This window comes from Mobula birostris, chromosome 24 (assembly GCF_030028105.1).
Source record: "Mobula birostris isolate sMobBir1 chromosome 24, sMobBir1.hap1, whole genome shotgun sequence".
In the NCBI taxonomy this organism is placed as follows: domain Eukaryota; kingdom Metazoa; phylum Chordata; class Chondrichthyes; order Myliobatiformes; family Myliobatidae; genus Mobula; species Mobula birostris.
The window spans coordinates 648,046-670,613 of NC_092393.1; positions in this window are offsets into that span (position 1 = coordinate 648,046).

The window sequence follows — 22,568 nt, forward strand, 5'->3', positions numbered from 1 at the left end:
TTCATACTAGAAAAAATGGTTTAACTACATAACACCTCATAGGCCTGATTTTATTCTCACAAGTCAATGAATATGTTGTAAAAAAAAGATCACTCCCTACTTGTACATAGTTTTCTCCTCTTGCTTGTTCTTTCTTTCCTCTTTCTATAAGTGTATACCTCAGATAAATATTACGTGGAGATTTGTGGCAAATATGATTATATGATATATATGTACAATACACTGGGCACGTGGCCAAGTGGTTAAGACATTCGACTAGCGATCTGAAGGTCGTGAGTTTGAGCCCCAGCCGAGTTAGCATGTTGTGTCCTTGAGCAAGGCACTTAACCACACATTGCTCTGCGACGACACCGGTGCCAAGTTGTATGGGTCCTAATGCCCTTCCTTTGGACAACATCGGTGGCGTTGAGAGGGGAGACTTGGAGCATGGGCAACTGCTGGTCTTCCATACAACCTTGTCTAGGCCTGCGCTCTGGAGAGTGAAGACTTTCCAGGCGCAGATCCATGGTCTCGCAAGACTAATATCTGAAATACATCTTATGGAAATGTTTGTTTGATGATGAACTTCAATAAAAAATAAATTACAAAAAAAAACTAATGGAATAATAGGAAGGTTTCAAGGAGAAACTTTGTGTATGTCACAGAGGGGGAAAAATCAGCGATCCAAAGACAGAGTTTCCTGATGCAGAACTTCAAGTGAAATGGGGAAATGATGTCGGATGCTGCCTTCTCATTGCAGAGGTCCTAGTAGACGTGTTCTTCAGAGGGGAGGGATTTTCCTGATATCCACTTTTTGTGCAACCAGTCAGGACACAATGCTTCCATTTTATTTTTAATTTTATTTTTTTAAATTTTTTTTTTCTCTCTCCTTTTTCTCCCTCTGTCCCTCTCACTATACTCCCTGACATCCTCTGGGGTTTCCCCCCCTCCCCCTTTTCTTTCTCCCTAGGCCTCCTGTCCCACGATCCTCTCATATCCCTTTTGCCAATCACCTGTCCAGCTCTTAGCTCCATCCCTCCCCCTCCAGTCCTCTCCTATCATTTCAGATCTCCCCTCCCCCTCCCACTTTCAAATCTCTTACTAACTCTTCCTTCAGTTAGTCCTGACAAAGGGTCTCGGCCTGAAACGTCGACTGTACCTCTTCCTATAAATGCTGCCTGGCCTGCTGCCTTCATCAGCAATTTTTATGTGTGTTACTTGAAATTCCAGCATCTGTAGGTTTCCTCGTGTTTGCTATTTCTACCTTATTTCCTTAAATGTTTCACCATTAAAAACAGCAGAAAGTTTCAGCATGTTATATAATAAGGAAAATCCTATTTTAAAAAGAAACCTTACTGTTTTGTGGTAAATCTGCTGATTTATCAACTTTAAAGCATGCATACATTTGAAATTCACAAATGATTTTTTAAAATCTGTTTGACTCACCCATCAAGAATGTGAGTTTGAATACATAATTTACAAATCCTAGTTCTTCACATCAAAAGAGAAAACAGTATCAGGAGAAGTAGTCATAGTCATACTTTATTGATCCCGGGGGAAATTGGTTAACAGTTTGGCACTGAGGGGCCGCTGAGGATTGAGGAACAGTCCTTTATTGACAGACTCAATACACAAGATCAAATGTCACTGTACAAGTTTGTAAACAAGTGAAATAGCTAGTTTTCCTGGATGGTTGGATTGAGGGTTAAATTCAGAATCAAGTTTAATATCACTGGCATATGTTGTGAAGTGTGTTGCTGTAATGGCAGTACAGAGTAATATATCATCATTTTTAAAAACTACAAATTACAAAATATATATACAGTGCCTATCAAAAGTATTCAACTCCCCGCCCCAGAAATTTTCACGTTTTGTTGTAAAATGTTGTAAAACAATATTTAGTGGATTTAATTTGGCTTTTTTTGATCAATAGAAAAAGACTTGTGTCAAAGTGAAAACAGATCTCTACAAAGTGATCTAAATTAATTACAAATATAAAACGCAAAATAATTGATCGCATAAGTATTCACCTCCTTCAGTGTAACACACCAAATTATCACTGGTGCAGTCAATTGGTTTTAGCAGTTATGTAATTAGTTAAATAGAAATCTGTTTTGGAGCCCTATAAAATACACCTGTATCTGGAAGGTCCAACTGCTGGTGAGTCAGTATCCTGGCAAAAACTACACCATGAAGACAAAAGAACACTCCAAGCAATTCCCCAAAAGGGTTATTAAAAGCACAGGTTAGGAGACGGTTATAAGAAAATTTCCAAGTCACTTGGAATACGGTTAAGTCAATCGTCAATAAATGGAAAGAATATGGCACAACTGTAACTCTGCTTAGACCAGGCCATCCCCAAAATCAGAGTGACCTGCAAGAAGGGGACTAGTGAGGGAGGCCACCAAGAGACCTCTAACAGCTCTGGAGGGGTTACAAGCTTCAGTGGCTGAGATGGGAGAGACTGCACATACAACAACTGTTGCCCAGGTGTTTCACCAGTCGCAGCTTTATGGGACAGTGGCAAAAAGAAGGCCACTGTTGAAAAAAGCTCACACGAAATCTCAGCTAGAGTTTGCCAGAAGGCATGTGGGAGACTCTGAAGTCAACTGGAAGAAGGTTCTATGGTCTGATGGAAACCAAAATTGAGCTTTTTGGTCATCAGACTAAATGCTACGTTTGGTGTAAGCCAAACACCGCACGTCATCAGAAATACACCATCCCTACCATGAAGCATGGTGGTGGCTGCATCATGCTGTGGGATGCTTCACTGCAGCGGGCCCTGGAAGGGTTGTGAAAGTAGAGGGTAAAATGAAAGCAGCAAAACACAGGGAAATCCTGGAGGAAAACCTGATGCAATCTGTAAGAGAACTGCAACTTGAGAGAAGATTTGTTTTCCAGCAAGACAATGACCCCAAGCATAAAGCCAAAGCTACACACAAATGGCTTAAAAACAACAAAATTAATATCCCAAAGTGGCCAAGTCAGTGTCCAGACCTCAATCCAATTGGGAATTTGAGGCTGGACTTGTAAAGGGCTGTTCGCTCATGATCCCATTGCAATCTGATATAAATTGAGCAACTTTGAAGAATGGGGAAAAATTGCAGTGTCCAGGTGCGCAAAGCTGATAGAGACCTATCCACACAGACTCAAGCTGCAATTGCTGCCAAAGGTGTAGAAGGAGTAGCGGACCACACGACCCAATTTACATCAGTGGTGCGCAAGTGGAACAGGTCAAAAGCTTTAAGTTCCTCGGGGTCAATATCACAAATGACCTGACTTGGTCCAACCAAGCAGAGTTCACTGCCAAGAAGGCTCACCAGCGCCTTTACTTCCTGAGAAAACTAAAGAAATTTGGCCTGTCCCCTAAAACCCTCACTAATTTTTATAGATGCACCGTAGAAAGCATTCTTCTAGGGTGCATCACAACCTGATATGGAAGTTGTCCTGTCCAAGACAAAAGAAAGAAGCTGCAGAAGATCGTGAACATGGCGCAGCGCATCACACAAACCAATCTTCCGTCCGTGGACTCACTTTACACAGCACGCTGTTGGAGCAGTGCTGCCAGGATAATCAAGGACACGACCCACCCAGCCAACACACTTTTCGTCCCTCTTCCCTCTGGGAGAAGGTTCAGGAGCTTGAAGACTCGTACAGCCAGATTTGGGAACAGCTTCTTTCCAACTGTGATAAGACTGCTGAACGGATCCTGACCCGGATCTGGGCCGTACCCTCCAAATATCCGGACCTGCCTCTTGGTTTTTTTACACTACCTTGCTTCCCATTTTTCTATTTTCTATTTATGATTTATAACTTAAATTTTTAATATTTACTAATTTTAACTATTCTTAATATTTTTAATATTTAATATTTATAATCCAGGGAGTGTGAAGCGCAGAATCAAATATCGCTGTGATGATTGTACGTTCTAGTACCAATTGTTTGGCGACAATAAAGTATAAAGTGTATGTACTAAATATTGATTTGAAGAGGGTGAGTAATTATGTCATCAATTATTTAATGTTTAATAATTATAATAAATTTAGACCAATTTGTAGAAATTTGTTTTCACTTCGACACGGAAGAGTCTTCTGTTGATCAGTGTTAAAAAAAACAAATTTAATCCATTGTGATTCAATGTTGTAAAACAATAAACATGAAAACTTAAGGGGGAGTGGGATGAATCCCTTTCATAGGCACTTTATATACAAGTTAGTGATGCAAAAAGAGAACAAAACAAAAGAAGAAAAATTGTAAGGCAGTAGACATGTGTCAATTGTCCATTCAGAAATCAGATGGTGAAGGGAAGGAAGCTGTCCCAAAATTATTTAGTGTGTGTCATCAGGTTTTGTAGGTCCTCCCTGATGGTAGCAATGAGAAGAAGGCCTGTCCTGGGTGATGGTGCAGCTTTTATGAGGCATCACCTTTTGAAGATGTCTTCGATGCTGGGGAGACTAATGCCCTGATGGAACTAGCTAAGTCTGGTTAGATTGCTCTGTGTTACATCTGTAGAAAACTTGTGAGCTTCCTCAAACTCTTAGGTGCGGCCACGGTTGTGCTTTCTTTGTAATTGCATCAATATGTTGGGCCCAGGATAGATTTTCGGAGATGTTGACACCCAGGAACTTGAAACTGCTCATCTTTTCCGCTGCTGATTCCTCAATGAGCACTTGTGCATGTTCCCTTGGCTTTTCCTGAAGTCTATAATCAATTCCTTGTTTTACCAAAGTTGAGTGCAAGGTTGTTGTTGCGATATCACTCACTAGCTGATCTATTTCACTCCTGTATGCCTCCTCATTCACTACTTGATGTGAAAACAGAATTCCCAGGGCCTTCGGTTCGGCTCATGCTAGGATAATGTTGCACAGATACCAAGTCATTCTGTTACATACCATCTTCAGCCTTTGCTCATCCATAACCCCTGGCAATGAATGTCAAAGTAAAATTTATTATCAGAGTACATGTCATCACATACAACCCTGAGATTCTTTTTCTGTGCGCATACTTAGCAAATTTATAGAACAGTAACTGTGAACAGGATCAATAGATAACAAACTGTGTAATTCCAAATATAAATTAATAACAAACATGAAATAATAAGATACGGAGTCCTTAAAGTGAGATCATTGGTTGTGGGAACAGCAGAAATAGAATGAGTGTAGTTATCCCCTATCGTTCAGGAGCCTGGTGGTCGAGGGGTAGTAACTGTTCTTGAACCTGGTGGTGTGAGTCCTGGGGCACTGTACCTTCTACATGATGGCAGCAGTGAGAATGAGAATGGCCTGGGTGGTGAGGATCTTTCATGATAGATGCTGCTTTTCCATGACAGCATCTCATGTAGATGTGCTCAATAGTCGGGAGAGCTTACTGAGCAGAAACGCATTGGTGTTCCCATACCAGGCTGTAATGCACGACACATCTATAGAAGTTTGCAAGGTTTGTGATGACATGCTGAATCTCTGCAGACTCCAAAGGCAGTGGAGGCACTGTTGTGCTTTATTTGCAATTACACTTAAATGAGGGGGCTAGGACGGGATCTCTGAGAAAGTGACACCCAGGAATTTAAAGTTACTGACCCTCTTCACCCCTGATCCTACAATGATTACTGGGTCAAGGACCTCTGGTTTTCCTCTCCTGAAGTCTACAATTGGTTTCTTAGTCTTACTGACATTCAGTGAGAGGTTGTTGTTATTACACCACTCAGCTAAATTTTAAGTCTCCCTCCTGACAAGGGACCTACATGTCAGATTTCTTACCAGCACTGGGTCGTCCCACAGTTTTTTCTTCAGCACCTCAAGCACAGCCTCGTACATCTCAGCCATTATGATATGTGGTTTTCCAACGGCAATCAATAAATCCAGTGCCTTTATCCGGTGCTGCAGCCAAGAGACACAGAAACTATTTAGTTAAAAACGGCAGAATATGAAGTGCGAATATGTGTAACATGTTCACAACATGACAATGCCATCCACTTTCTTCCAGATTGTAGTTGTTTCATTCACAAACCTTTTAATCCCCATACACTATAATAACTCATTGATACCTGTCCTAAAACAATTAATGCCAGTTTCAGCGAAGTTTCATCGGGGGAAAAAGTTCAGGATTTCCACAATCTTTTGTCTAAAGGAAAGGTTGTATGTTAAAGGGGCCTAGCTGAACCCCACACAAGAGATGTTTGCATTGTTAGGAACTTCGTGCACTCACCTCCACCCCATTGTGATCACCATGCCCAAACGCAGCCCTCTGCAAGCCTTTCCCAATCTTCCCTGGTGTCAACCTGGCTCCCCATAGACAACAACACTATTCATATGCTGTAGCTCCAACTACCAAATGTTACTCTGCATAAGTATCACCCCATTCCCCCAGACTCCACCCAACATCCAAGCATCAGTTGTCCCTACTGTTCACTGCTGAAGTATGCTAGAAGTGTGATCACCAGGGTTGAGTACGACAACCCTAAGGAGTTGTCTGTTGGTGGGCCCTCATGTGGCTGTAGAGGCAGCTCTGGGATCCACATACTCTGGTGCAGTGTGGACAAGAACAAGTAGTTAGTGGTTGGCTCTCCTTTCACAGCTGGTTCTCATTTAGTACAGCTCCCTCGTGAACAGATTTCCTCCAAATGTTTCTATTGAGTGCAATTTCTATCCAGTTTTTAGATTTAATGTTGAATTTCTTCAGGCTGATTTTGATGTTATCGTTGAAGCATTTCCTTTACTCAACAGGGCTTACTGATCTTCCTTCAATTCGGAGTAAAGGATGTGTTTGGGGAGACGTGAGATGGGCACCTGGATGACAGTACCTATTAACTGGAGTTGGTATTGCTGTATCATAGTGGAGATGCTGTTCACATTGGCCTCCTCCAGTACACTGATGTTAGTATGTCAGTTTTTTCACATGACTCTCAAAGTCTTCCAAATGTATTTTGTTTGATGGTATTGTTCCTGGGCTTTCAGGTTGGTCTGTTACTCAGCTCTATATGGTAATGTAGGAAGGACAGCTACACTACAGACCAAAAGTTTGGTTTGGACCTGTATGTCACGGTCTCCAAATACACTTTTCCTTAATCTTACCTAAGTTCTACTAGCACTACTCAGGCAGTGGTTGATCTCCGAGTCAGTGTCTATTTCTGAGGAGAGAATGCTGCCAAGGTAGGGAGAGTACTTTTTCCAAAAACAGAAGGAGCCAGTTGCAAGCACTTTGCCTGTTGTTGATAGGAGCAAGCTGCCCACAACCCATTGGTGCTCTTTTATCCTCCTGAGACAGTCCTTCTGTGTCAATGATGCCTTGCTTCTGTTCCCGTGGAGATTGATGAGGCCACTTTGAGACCCACAGACTATGGTATGGGCTGGCTAAGAAGTGTTTGGTAGATGGGGTGTGTGTAATTTGGGAGGTTGCCATTTATTCTGGCCTCGAACCAAGGAGCACACAGTTCTTTTCACTATGCTAAATATCCCCTTCTCCAACATGAGGAAGGATTCCCACATTTCTGCAAGAGCATTACCCGTTCTTTGGTAGCCTGTTTAAATCCTTTCCACTCGTGGAAGTGATTTTCCAGGCCAGGAATCTACTTGCAAAAGGCAGTCCATGTTGGAACTGGAATGGAATTTGGAATAGCTTATTGTTCATACAGATTAGATCTTTGCACAATGCACAAGGTAAAACAATAACAATAAGGTGCAACAGCTACAGAGAAGGTGCAGCTTAGACCAAAATGAGGTAGATTATGAGGCCAAAGGTATCTCATCATGCAAGAGGCCTGCTCATGAGTCTAATAACAGCAGATTAGAAGCTGTCCTTGACCCTGGTGGTATATACTTTCAGACTTTTGCATTTTCTGTCCAATGGAAGGGGGAAGAGGGGAGAATGCCTGGGGTGACTGCCCAGAGGATGACAAGCTTTGTACTGGTTTTGACTTGTTGACCTTCAAACATATTTTTTCTCTCAGGAGGCCAAGGCTGCACTTGAAGGTGCTGATCAGTTTTCTCATCTTTGTCTGCAGTTTGGGAGAAATGGGCCCCCAAGATATGGGACACAGTAGTAGTTTGCTGTGGGCCTTTGTTGAAGGGGGCAGTGATGTATGCTATGATAGTGTCAGGTAGGAGGTTGATTTTTGCTGGAGTTCAGCGTAAGGCCGTTCTCCACAAAGCTTCAGTGAATATGGTGACGATGTAAACATGGGCATATGGAGGTGCCGTCTGCACTTTGCAGCTTAGTAACTGAAGTCTGGGGACAACGTTTCCAGTGTGGGTGTGGCCTAAGCTGACCAGTTTCCTATTTGCTGCATTTCAGTGATGAGCCAGAAGCCAGAAAGTGGCCCTTTGGCCCATCATGTCCATGATGACCATCAAACATCCATTTTTATGCTAATTCTTGCCTTCTAGGCAACACACACAAACTGCTGGGGGAAATCAGTAAATTAGCCATGGTGGTGACAAGATGGAATTTGAGGTGTTGCTCCTCCAAACTGAGTTTGGCCTTGAGTTTGCTATGTCAATAGAGGAGGCCATGGACAGTCGGAGAGGAGAAGATAGTGGCGCGACTTAGCGCACGCGGCTGCTCCGAATTGATATCATATTTGTTAAATAGGGGCCGTGCACAATCCTGATTTGATGGAGACAGACGTGAGAAGCACGGAGGAACATCTGGAGAAACTTCTGAAATGCCTGCTTCACTGCCGCTGCTACTGTGCGATCGAGAATCTCCGGAGGGGAAGGCCCAAAATCCTCGGCTTTGCCTATTGCTTGGTGGCTGGGGCTGGGGTCGAAACGCTCGGCAGAGATGGTGCTCGGTGCTCAGTGCCGGAGGGCTGGTCGGAGGCTCGAAGTTTTTGGACGGACTCAAGAGTCGGCTGTGGTCGGGTGCTTCCAGAATGCTGCATCGGCAAGTTTGCGGCGCTGGAGGTTCATGGCAGGGAGAGTTTCCTTCCTTCTTCCTTCTAGAGACTTTAAGACATTTTTTTACCGTGCCCATGGTCTGTTCTTTATCAAATTATGGTATTGCTTTGCACTTTGTAACTATATGTTATAATTATGTGGTTTTTGTCAGTTTTTCAGTCTTGGTTTGTCTTGTGTTTCTGTGATATCATAATGGAGGAACATTATATCATTTCTTAATGCATGCATTACTAAATGACAATAAAAGAGGACTGTGTGTCCTCATAATCTAATCTAATCTAGTAATCTAACCTAATATGAGAATTTTATTCTCCCCACACTCCTCTCAACTTCATTGCTCAAGATTCAACCACTCATCCTACACACCAGGGACAAGTACAGTAGATAATTAACCTACAAGCTCACATGAGGGGAAAACAGGGCTCCCAGCGGAAGCTCCTGCTGTCACACAGAAAGCACTGGAGGTCAGGACTGAACCCCGGTCACAGGGCAGTGAGACTGTGGATCTATAAGTTGCACCTCCTTTTTTGAAAGAGAGCTGCAGCACTGCAACAAGAAATGTTGGGAAGTATACCAGGGCGGTGATGGAGAATTGCATCAAGGCTTGATCTGCTGTGGAGCACTGATTAAGGTCACAACCTTCAATAACGTAGATATGGGACAAGGTTCACCCAGGAGACATGCACACTGTCTCAGGGAGAATGTGCGAACTCCACAAACGGACAACGACAGCACTGGAATTCAGGACTGAACCCTGGGCACTGGAGATGTGACACAGCAGCTCTACTAGCTGTGCCACCATGCTGCATCTGCTTGTTAGAGTAAAACCTCTTCCATATTTGTCACTCAACCAATGCCTTTTTAGAGGTGACGCTAGTTTCCATTAATGATCCTGCGTACGTAGACAATGGTTATGTCACTATTTAACAAGGTGATGGTGTCTGCAACTTGCTGCTCATATGCAGACTCCCCCTTGGTGGACAGATCAAACATGGTTTATTCCTGATGTAGGTTTCAACCCAAAATGGTGACAATTCCTCTCCTCTCATGATGTCACTCGATCTTCTGTGTTCCACCAACAAACTATTTGTTGTTCCAGATTCCAGCATCTGCACTATTTTGTGACTCCACACATTAGGAATATCTATGAATTTTCAGCCACTTTAATAATCTGCCCCATTAGAAAGTAGCATTAGAAATAAAGTGGATGACCTTGCTGCACGGCTGCAGGTTAAAAGATATGACATTGTGGCCATCACCGAGTCATGGCTAAATGATGGATGTGATTGGGAGCTGAATATCCCAGGATACACAGTGTACAGGAAGGATAGGAAGGTAGGTAAAGAGGGTGGCGTGGCCCTGATAGTAAGTAACGATATCAAATCAATAGAAAGAAGGGACATAGGATCAGAAGAGGTAGAATCCTTATGGGTAGAATTAAGAAATGGCAAGGGTAAAAAGACACTAATAGCAGTTATATACAGGCCTCCAAACAGCAGCCGGGATGTGGACTACAAGTTGCAGCTGGAAATAGAAAAAGCGTGTCAGAAGGAAAATGTCAAGATAATTATGGGGGATTTTAATATGAAAGTGGATTGGGAAAGTCGGGAAGGTAATGGACCTCAGGAGAGGGAGTTTGTAGAATGCCTACAGGATGGCTTTTTGGAGCAGCTTGTCCAGAAGCCCACCAGGGGACCGGCTGTTTTGGATTGGCTGCTGTGTAACAAACCTGAGGCGATTAGGGAGCTGGAGGTAAAGGAACCCCTTGGAAGTAGTGATCATAATATGATTGAGTTCAGTTTCAAATTTGAAAAGGAGAAGCTGGTATCAGGTGTATCGATATTTCAGTGGAACAGGGGAAATTACAGTGGTATGAGAGAGGAACTGGCCCAAGTCGATTGGAAAAGTAAACTAAATGGAGGGACGGCAGAGCAGAATTGGATGAAATTCCTACAAGAAATAAAGAAAATGCAGGAAAAATATATTCCAAGAAAAAAGAAAATCATGAATGGAAAAATGGCGCAAATGTGGCTAACGAGAGAGGTTAAGGAAAAAATAAAAGCAAAAGAAGCTGCGTACAAGGAAGCAAAAATTAATGGGAAAAATGAAGACTGGAAGACCTTTAAAAACTTACAGAAGGAAAGTCATTAGGAAAGAAAAGATGAATTATGAAAGGAAGTTGGCGATTAACATAAAAAAGGATACTAAGAGTTTTTTTAAATATATGAAGAGTAAGAGAGTGACAAGGGTAGATATGGGACTGTTTGAAAATGATGCTGGAGTAATTATAATGGATAACAAAGAGATGGCAGAGGAACTGAATGAGTATTTTGCATCAGTCTTCACAGTGGAAGACATGAGCAATATACCTGATAGCCAGAGGTATCAGGGAATAGAATTAGGTACAGTCAAGATTACTAGAGAGAAAGTGCTTGGGAAGCTAAGTGGACTAAGAATAGATAAGTCTCCTGGTCCGGATGAGGTGCACCCAAGGGTTCTGAAGGAGGTGGCTTTGGAGATTGTGGAAGCATTGGAAATTATCTTCCAGGAATCAATAGACTCTGGCATGGTTCTGGAGGACTGGAAGGTCGCAAATGTAGTTCCGCTATTCAAGAAAGGAAGGAGGCAGCAAAAAGAAAATTACAGACCTACTAGTCTGACATCGGAATTTGGAAAGATATTGGAGTCAATCTTCAAGGACGAGGTTATGAAATACCTCAAGGTGCATGACAAGATTGGCCAAAGCCAGCATGGTTTCATGAAGGGAAGATCCTGCCTCACCAACCTATTGGAATTTTTTGAGGTAATCTCGAATGAGATTGACAAGGGAGAGGCTGTGGATGTTGTGTATTTGGATTTTCAAAAGGCCTTCGATAAGGTGCCGCATATGAGGCTGCTTAATAAGGTGAGAGCCCATGGAATTATAGGAAAGATATTGGAATGGGTGGAGCATTGGTTGATAGGCAGAAAGCAAAGGGTGGGAATAAAGGGATCCTATTCTGATCGGTTGCCGGTTACTAGTGGTGTTCTGCAGGGGTCGGTGTTGGGGCCGCTTCTTTTTAAGATGTATATCGATGACTTGGATTATGGATTAAATGGTTTTGTGGCTAAGTTTGCGGACGACACCAAGATAGGTGGAGGAGCAGGAAATGTTGAAGAAACGGAAAGGTTGCAGAGAGGCTTCGTCAGTTTAGGAGAGTGGGCAAAGAAATGGCAGATGAGATGCAACATTGACAAATGTACAGTTGTACATTTTGGAAGAAGAAATAATTGGGCAGCTTATTTTTTAGATGGGGAGAAAATTCAAAAATCGGAAGTGCAAAGGGACTTGGGGGTCCTCGTGCAGGATGCCCTAAAGGTTAACCACCAAGTTGGATTGGCGGTAAGGAAAGCGAATGCTATGTTGGCATTCATTTCAAGAGGAATAGTGTATAAGAGTAAGGAGGTGTTGATACTGCTCTATGGGGCACTGGTGAGACCTCATTTGGAATACTGTGTACAGTTTTAGGCCCCCTATCTTAGAAAGGATGTACTGATGTTGGAGAGAGTTCAGAGAAGATTTACGAGGATGATTCCTGGAATGCAGGGGCTAACATATGAGGAGTGTTTGTCGGCTCATGGACTGTATTCATTAGAGTATAGAAGAATGAGGGGGGTCTCATAGAAACATTTCGAATGTTGAAAGGGTTGGACAGAGTAGATGTGGAAAGGTTGTCTCCCTTGGTGGGTGAGTCCAGGACAAGAGGCCATAGTCTTAGAATTAGAGGGTACCCAGTTAAAACAGAGATGAGGAGAATTTTTTTTAGCCAGAGGGTCGTGGATTTGTGGAATTCGTTGCCACATACAGCTGTGGATGCCCGATCATTGAGGGTGTTTAAGGAGGAGATTGACAGGTATCTAATTAGTCAGGGTATCAAGGGATATGGGGAAAAAGCCGGAAATCGGAACTAGATGGGTGAATAGTTTAGCTCATGGGGGAGCTGCGGAGCAGACTCGATGGGCCGAATGGCCTACTTCTGCTCCTTTGTCTTGTGATCTTGTGATTATCATTCTGACATCTTGGTCCTTGACCTCTGGCTTCATTGCAATTGGGTTCCTGGAATAGCATTCCATCTACCAGTTAAGCGTTGTAAGGACATTATGACCTCACGGAGTGCAACAATTTCAGATCATAACAAAATGTATTGATATTTTCATCCAAACAGCACCTACTGGTCCTGGTTCTGACAGCCCTAACAACATCTCTATATGCCCTGTCCTTTGTTGCTTTTGCATGTCCCATCCGCCAATTTTTGCTCGCACTGTTATCCCTTTCATCACCAACTCTCCCATCAGAGACCATTTGTTTTATGCATTCCTCCTTTCCTTCTCTGTAAGTGTATGAAGCTCATTATATACTTGTCCAAAAACAGAAAAACCAAGTTAATGATTCAGGCTTCTCTCTCCAGAGTTGTTGCCTGACCTATTAAACACTTCTAGCATTCCTGGTTTACTCAGGTTTTCAGTACTGTATCTGTACGTTTTCACTTTGGAATTATACATACAGTATGATTGCTTCACTGTGGAATACTGATGGTCACCCTCGTTGAATGATAGCAATGAAATTTGCCAACAAACCTTGTAAATTGGAGAGGTTTGGATCTGTTCCAGAAGAACTTGGATTGGGAAAGCTGCGTGTATTCCAAGGTACTTTAGCACCACTTCCAGAGCCTGTGAAAGGAAGATGTGGTGAAACCCTTTATTCCTCCCTTAACAAAAGCAATGTATGGAAAGGCATCTCATCCCAGGTTTAACAGTAGGTACGTGGAGACAGCAGGTTGAAATCCCACCTTACTTTGAGATTTTGCAATACAGTATATCTGCCGTCTCTGTCTCACTATTGAATTAAACTGTTGAAATGACATGAAACAATCAGCTGATGGCCTGTCTGCGGCAGTGATCAAACCTTACTACATGCCAAAGCTTCAAGGGCACTGGATGTTGCTCTCAGGCAGATATCATCTTGCCCCTTCTGCTTTAGTTGACTCTTTAGCACAGGGAACCTCTTGCCCTACCGCCCACACTTTCCCAATGGCACTGCAGGTAGTTCCCCTTCAATTAATTATTCATCTTAGTCCCTTTAGGTTGCTGCAAGTGGTCAATTTTGAAGTCTGCAGAACTAATGCGTTAACTCACAAACACAGGAGATTCTGCAGATCTCAGCTGGAAATTTTGAGCAACACATAGAAAACGCTGGAGGAACTCGGCAGGTCGGCTGACATTTTCAGCTGAGACCATCTGGACTGGAAAGGAATGAAGCAGAAGCCAGAATAGGAAGGTCAGGCTAACCAGATGAAATATGTTACTGGTCTGTGCTCTCCAGTCCCTTGAGGAACAACACTGATCACATATCAGTGAAAAATGGTCTGCAAGAACTGATGGAGCACTCCAGTGAAAGGAGATGGGGTGACAGTGGAACCAGTGGATGCTGCTGCTAGCTGTATTCAAGTCATTAGTCAAAATGCCTCATAACCAAAGTTCGAATAACCAGCAAGAGCTTGCTCAGTTAGTGGTGAGAAGGGCCCACCTTATCAGATTTTCCACTGAGCACACCCAACACTGCTCTTGTGTGGCTTCAAAGGGATATGGACAAGTTGAGGAAGTGCACGAGCACGCAAATATGACAAAAGGAATACAATGCAGCAAAACAAAGTTATTCATTTAGGGCAAAGGAAAGTGGCGCTGATGTTCTGGGTGCACTGGGCACCCAGGTAACTGAAGGCCAGCTCACTAGCATGATGAGCAAGTGGTACGTTGGCCTTCATTGCAGGAGGAATTGAACCCAGGATTGCTCGTTGTTTATTATTGTCACATGTGAAGAGATACAGTGAAAAACTTGCCCTGCGTACAGTTATTACAGATCAAAACAGTACCCAGCGTACTGAGTCAGAACAAGATGAAACGAAAACAATGTAAAGTGTAAAAGATACAGGTAAACAATGAGATGCAGAAACATAACGAGGCCAAGAATCCAATTTATTCTGCAGGAGATGTACGAGTGGATAGCCGGAGAATTTTTCCTGCAGGGTGGAATGGCTGATGCAAGGGGACATTATTTTAAGGTGATTGGAGGAAAGCAGAGGCGGATGTCAGAGGTGAGTTCTTTACACAGAGTGTGGTGAGTGCGTGGAAAGCACTGCTGGCGTGGCAGTAGAGGCAGATACATTACGAGTATTTAATAAACTCTCAGATAGGCACATGGATGATGGAAAAATGTAGGGTTACGTCGGAGGGGAGATAAATCTGAGAGCAGATAAAAAGGTCCTGCCCAACATTGTGGGCTAAAGCGCCTGTACAGTATTGTAATGTTCTATTCAAAAAGTCTGTTCAAGAGTCCAGTAACAGTGCAATAGAAACTGTCCTTAAGGCTGGTGGTATGTGCTTTCAGGCTTTTTACGTTCTGCCTGATGGGAGAAGGGAGGAGGGAGAATGTTAGGGGTGAGTGGGGGCCTTTGATTATGCTGGCTTTGTTTTGAGACAAGTATAGGAATGAGTCCATAGAAAGGAGGATGGTTTCTGTGATGTGCTGCACTGTAACCACAACTCTCTGCAGTCCCGGTCACAGCAATTGCCACTCCAAGCCATAATGCATTCTAGACCTCAGATGTAGACTTAGGAAGAGAGCAGATCTCCTGGTTAAACCGGGAAGAGTATGGAAGTCTTACTGCAATTATACAGGACACTGGTGAGACCACACCTGGAGAACATAGTATAGTTTTGACCACAAGTCACAGGAGCAGAATTAGGCCATTTGGCCCATCGAGTCTGCTCCACCATTTCATCATGGCTGATCTAATTTTCCTCTCAGCCCCAATATTCTGCCTTCTCCCCATATCCTGTTATCCCCTGACCAATCAAGAATCTATCAACCTCTGCCTTAAATATACATAAAGACTTGGCCTCCACATCTGCCTATGGCAATGAATTCCACAGATTCACTACTCTCTGGCTAAAGAAATTCCTCCTCATTTTCATTCTAAAAGGATGCCCCTCTATTCTCTGGTCTTAGATTCTCCCACTAATGGAAACATCCTCTCCACATCCACTCTCTTAAGGCCTTTCACCATTCAATAAGTTTCAATGAGGTCACCCCTCATTCTTCTGAATTCCAATGAATACAGGCCCAGAGCCATCAAAACCTCTTCATATGACAAGCCGTTCAGTCCTGGAATCATTTTTGTGATCCTCCATTGAACCCTCTCTAGTTTCAGCACACCCTTTCTTAAATAAGGGGTTCAAAACTGCTCCAAGTGAGGCCTCACCTGTGCTTTATAAAGTCTTAACATTACATCCTTACTTTTATATTCTAGTCCTCTTGAAATGAATGCTAACTTTGCATTTGCCTTCCTCCCCACAGACTCAACTTACAAATTAACCTCATGGGAATCCTGCACAAGGACTCCAAGTCCCTTTGCACCTCAGATTTTTGTATTTTCTTTTCACTGATAAAATAGTCAACCCTTTCATTTCTTCTACCAAGGTGCTTGACCATACACTTCCCAACGCTATTCCATCTGCCATTTCTTTGTCCATTCTCCTAACCAGTCGAAGTCCTTCTGTAGCCTCTCTACTTCCTCAAAACTACCTGCCCCTCCACCCATCTTCATATCATCTGTAAACCTAGCAACAAAGCTATCAATTCCATCATCCAAATCATTGGCATATAACATAAAAAGAATCGGTCCCAACACAGACCCCTCTGGAACACCACTAGTCACCAGCAGACAGTCAGAAAAGGCTCCCTTTATTCCCACTCTTTGCCTCTCGCCAATCAGCCACTGCTTTATCCATGCTAGAACCTACCCTGTAATACCATGGGCTCATAGCTTGCTAAGCAGCCTCATTTGTGGCACCTTGTTAAAGGCCTTCTCCTTTGTATATCCTGCTTGTTATTTATTCAAAGAGTGTTGGCAGATTTGTCAGGCAAGATTTTCCCTTGAGGAAACCATGCTGACTACGGCCAATTTTATCATGTGCCTCCACCTGAGGCCTCATCCTTAATAATAGACTCCAACTTCCCAACCACTGAGGTCAGACTAACAGGCCTATAGATTCAAACAACAGGAATTCTGCAGATGCTGGAAATTCAAGCAACACACATCAAAGTTGCTGGTGAACGCAGCAGGCCAGGCAGCATCTCTAGGAAGAGGTGCAGTCGACGTTTCGAGCCGAGACCCTTCATCAGGACTAACTGAAGGAAGAGTGAGTAAGGGATTTGAAAGTGGGATGGGGAGGGGGAGATCCAAAATGATAGGAGAAGACAGGAGGGGGAGGGATGGAGCCAAGAGCTGGACAGGTGATTGGCGAAAGGGATACAAGAGGATCATGGGACAGGAGGTCCGGGAAGAAAGACAAGGGGGGGGGACCCAGAGGATGAGCAAGAGGTATATTCAGAGGGACAGAGGGAGAAAAAGGAGAGTGAGAGAAAGAATGTGTGCATAAAAATAAGTAACAGATGGGGTACGAGGGGGAGGTGGGGCCTTAGCGGAAGTTAGAGAAGTCGATGTTCATGCCATCAGGTTGGAGGCTACCCAGACGTAATATAAGGCCTATAGATTCCTTTCTTCTGCCTCTCTCCCTTCTTGAAGGGTGGAGTGACGTTTGCAATTTTCCAGTCTTCTGGAACCATTCCAGAACCTAGTGATTCTTGAAAAATCATTACAAATGTCTCTACAATCTCTTCAGCCACCTCTTTCAGAACTCTATGGTGTACACCATCTGATCCAGGTGACTTATCTATCTTCAGACCTTTCAGTTTCCCAAGAACCTTCTCTCTTCACACACTTCATGACCCCTAACACCTGGAACTTCCACCATACTGCTAGTGTCTTCCACAGTGAAGACTGATACAAAATATTATTCAGTCTAGGTAGTCTCCAGCCCCTTGGTATGAACATAGAATTCACCAACTTCCGGTAATTCCCTCCCCCTCCCTTCCTCTATCCCTATTTCACATCACCTCCCTCATAGTTCCGCCTCCTTCTACTACTTTGCATTGTTCTCCTGCCAATCACCTCCCTGCTTCCCCTCCCCCACCCCTTTGTCTTTCAAATTACTGTTTTTTTCAACTACCAGCATTCTTCAAACCCTCCCCAAAGTTCTTCCTTCAGTCCTGAAAAGGATTTCGGCCCGAAACGTCGACTAATCTTTTCAACTGATGCTGACTGACCTGCTGAGTTCCTCCAGCGCATTGTGAGTGTTCCTTTGACAACAGCATCTGCAGATTATTTTGTGTTTAATATTATTCAGTCCACCATTTCCTTGACCCTCAATTCTACCTCTCCAGCACCGTTTTCAAGCAGTCCAATATCCACTCTCACCTTTCTTTTACACTTTACGAATCTGAAGAAACTTTTGGTATCTTCTTAATATTATTGGCTAGCTTACTTTTGCATTCCATCTTTACCTTCTTAATGACCTTTTTAGTTGCAGTACAGGTGACTGGGGTTCAATTCCCATTGCTGCTTGTAAGAAGTTTGTACATTCTCCGGGTGCAAGGGTTTCCTTCCCAAGGACAAAGATGTACTGTTTGGTAGGTTAATTTGTCATCGTAAAATGTCCCATGATTAATCTAGGATTAAATCATAGAAACATAGAAAATAGGTGCAGGAGTAGGCCATTCGACCCTTCGAGCCTGCACTGCCATTCAGTATGATCATGGCTGATCATCCAACTCAGAACCCTGTACCAGCCTTCCCTCCATACCCCCTGATCCCTTTAGCCACAAGGGCCATATCTAACTCCCTCTTAAATACAGCCAATGAACTGGCCTCAACTGTTTCCTGTGGCAGAGAATTCCACAGATTCACCACTCTCTGTGTGAAGAAGTTTTTCCTAATCTCGGTCCTAAAAGGCTTCCCCTTTATCCTCAAACTGTGACCCCTCGTTCTGGACTTCCCCAGCATCGGGAACAATCTTCCTGCATCTAGCCTGTCCAATCCCTTTAGGATTTTATACGTTTCAATAAGATCCCCCTTCAATCTTCTAAATTCCAACGAGTATAAGCCTAGTCGATCCAGTCTTTCATCATATGAAAGTCCTGCCATCCCAGGAATCAATCTGGTGAACCTTCTTTGTACTCCCTTGATGGCAAGAATGTCTTTCCTCAGATTAAGAGACCAAAACTGCACACAATACTCCAGGTGTGGTCTCACCAAGGCCTTGTACAACTGCAGTAGTACCTCCCTGATCCTGTACTCAAATCCTCTTGCTAAGAATGCCAGCATACCATTCGCCTTTTTCACCGCCTGCTGTACCTGTATGCCCACTTTCAATGACTGGTGTATAATGACACCCAGGTCTCGTTGCACCTCCCCTTTTCCTAATCGGCCACCATTCAGATAATAATCTGTTTTCCTGTTTTTGCCACCAAAGTGGATAACCTCACATTTATCCACATTAAATTGCATCTGCCATGAATTTGCCCACTCACCCAACCTATCCAAGTCACCCTGCATCCTCTTAGCATCCACCTCACAGCTAACACTGCCACCCAGCTTCGTGTCATCCGCAAACTTGGAGATGCTGCATTTAATTCCCTCATCTAAATCATTAATATATATTGTAAACAACTGGGATCCCAGCACTGAGCCTTGCGGTACCCCACTAGTCACTGCCTGCCATTCTGAAAAGGTCCCATTTATTCCCACTCCTTGCTTCCTGTCTGCCAACCAATTCTCTATCCACATCAATACCTTACGCCCAATACCGTGTGCTTTAAGTTTGCACACTAATCTCCTGTGTGGGACCTTGTCAAAAGCCTTTTGAAAATCCAATATACCACATCCACTGGTTCTCCCCTATCCACTCTACTAGTTACATCCTCAAAAAATTCTGTGAGATTCGTCAGACATGATTTTCCTTTCACAAATCCATGCTGACTTTGTCCGATGATTTCACCACTTTCCAAATGTGCTGTTATCACATCTTTGATAACTGACTCCAGCAGTTTCCCCACCACCGACGTTAGGCTAACCGGTCTATAATTCCCCGGTTTCTCTCTCCCTTTTATAAAAAGCGGGGTTACATTAGCCACCCTCCAATCCTCAGGAACTAGTCCAGAATCTAACGAGTTTTGAATAATTATCACTAATGCATCCACTATTTCTTGGGCTACTTCCTTAAGCACTCTGGGATGCAGACCATCTGACCCTGGGGATTTATCTGCCTTTAATCCCTTCAATTTACCTAACACCACTTCCCTACTAACATGTATTTCCCTCATTTCCTCCATCTCACTGGACCCTCTGTCCCCTACTATTTCCGGAAGATTATTTATGTCCTCCTTAGTGAAGACAGGACCAAAGTACTTATTCAATTGGTCTACCATGTCCTTGTTCCCCATAATCAATTCACCTGTTTCTGACTGTAAGGGACCTACATTTGTCTTAACCAATCTTTTTCTTTTCACATATCTATAAAAGCTTTTACAGTCAGTTTTTATGTTCCCTGCCAGTTTTCTCTCATAATCTTTTTTCCCTTTCCTAATTAAGCCCTTCATCCTCCTCTGCTGGACTCTGGATTTCTCCCAGTCCTCAGGTGAGCCACTTTTTCTGGCTAATTTGTATGCTTCTTCTTTGGAATTGATACTATCCCTAATTTCCCTTGTCAGCCACGGGTGCACTACCTTCCCTGGTTTATTCTTTTGCCAAACTGGGATGAACAATTGTTGTAGTTCATCCATGCGATCTTTAAATGCTTGCCATTGCATATCCACCGTCAACCCTTTAAGTATCATTTGCCAGTCTATCTTCGCTAATTCACGTCTCATACCTTCAAAGTTATCCTTCTTTAAGTTCAAGGGATTGCTGGGTGGAATGGCTTGAAGGATTGGAAGGGCCTCATCAGCTCGGTATCGCAATAAACAAATAAATATTTTACAGAGCTTCATAGGCTCGATACAAGGAACAACGATTCCTCTAACAGAGGAACAGTTTTGGATGAAGGGATTGGCTGTTTAGAACCTCAATGAGGCAAAATGTCTTCCATTAGCAGGTTGGAATTCTGTTTCCCAGGTTGTGTTCAATCAGAACAAAGATTTTCAGGTCAATGGACATGGGGACAGTGACAGTGCAGGAAAATGGGGACTGTGCTGCACAGACTACCTCCAAGGAGGTGTATTGAGACAAGTGGCAACGTCTGTTGGAGAACCATCAGTGCAATTGTAGATGCCCTCAGCATGGCTAATGACACAGGTGAAGTGATAGATTTAGGGAAGTTATACCAGGGCAGGTTATAATGAATCAAAGGACCACTGGGGAGAGTTGTAGAGCAAAGATAATTAGAGGCACAAGTACCTACTTCCCTGAAAGTGGTGACACAGGTAAACTAACAAGCTGGCAGAGGTAGTGTACGGCAGCATGCCTTCATCATTTATTGAGTAAAGAATTGTGATGTCATGTTACAGCTGAATGAGACAGCATTTCCAATATTGTATGTAGTGCTGGTCACTCTGGTGCAGGAAGGATGTGATTAAGCTAGAGAGGGGGCAGACTCTCAGTGATGTTGCCAGGACTGAGGGCTTGAGTTATAGGGAGACCGGACCGGCCGGTGCTGCTTTCCAGGATTAAACAAGACTGAGGAGTGACCTAAAAGAGGATTATCAAATCAAGAGGGGTATAGACAAGTTCAATAGTCACAGTTCTTTTCCCCAGGGAGGGGAGTCTAAAACTAGAAGGGATAGGTTAAGGTGAGAGGGGAAAGATTTCAAAGGGCCCTGAGACAGGAGTTTCACACAAAGGGTGAGGTGCTGGAGGAATTGGGAGAGGCAGGTACAATTACAATGTGCATTGCATTATATACTGCAAGTTATATATAGAGCATGTTTGAAACAAACACTAGGCCACTATAGAGGGATTTGAAATTCTCATTTGCCCCACATCCATTCTCTTCCACACAGCTGTCTCTGGGGTTGTTAACATCTACCCCCAGTATATAGCGAGTCTCAGCTATTGTGATTTCACCCCCAGGACTAAAGGCAAAAGAACCTTCACTGGGCTTCTCAGGAACATCTGGCTCGGTTGATGGAAATGGTCTGGGATCCCCACACTAGCCATCACCAAAGAAGAGGACCCCACTGTTCGCAGTTCCAGAAACAGGGGACTTTGGGGGAGGACCTGAGAGGTGGAAAGCAGGCACTAGGAAGTTTCCCAGACCCCCCACCCCCATCAGAAAGCAGCACTTCCTCTGCTATCCTGGTGACAGATCTCTCAGTGGATGAGTATTTGAGACAGTGACCACAACTCCCTGACCTTTACCATAGACTTGGTGAGGAATAGGACAAGGCAGTATTCAATTGGAGGAGGGCAAAATATGGTGCTGTTAGGTGGGAATTTGGGAACAGATGGATAGACTTGGACAAGTTTGTCCCATTGAAATAGAGAAAGCGTGGTGGCGCGGAGGAACCATGACTGACAAAGGTGTGGAACGCCTAGACAAAAGGAAGAGAGGGCTCTGTAAAGTTACAAGGAAGCAAGGAATGAGCTTAAGAATGGATATAGCAGCGTGAGAAGGGGACATGAGAAGGACTTGGTGAGTAGGATTAAGGATATTCCTGAGACATTCTACATGTATAGGAGGATGACTAGAGTGAGGGTAGAGTCAATCAGGGATAGAAGAGGAAACACTTGCCGGAAGTTGGAGAAAGTAGGGGATACT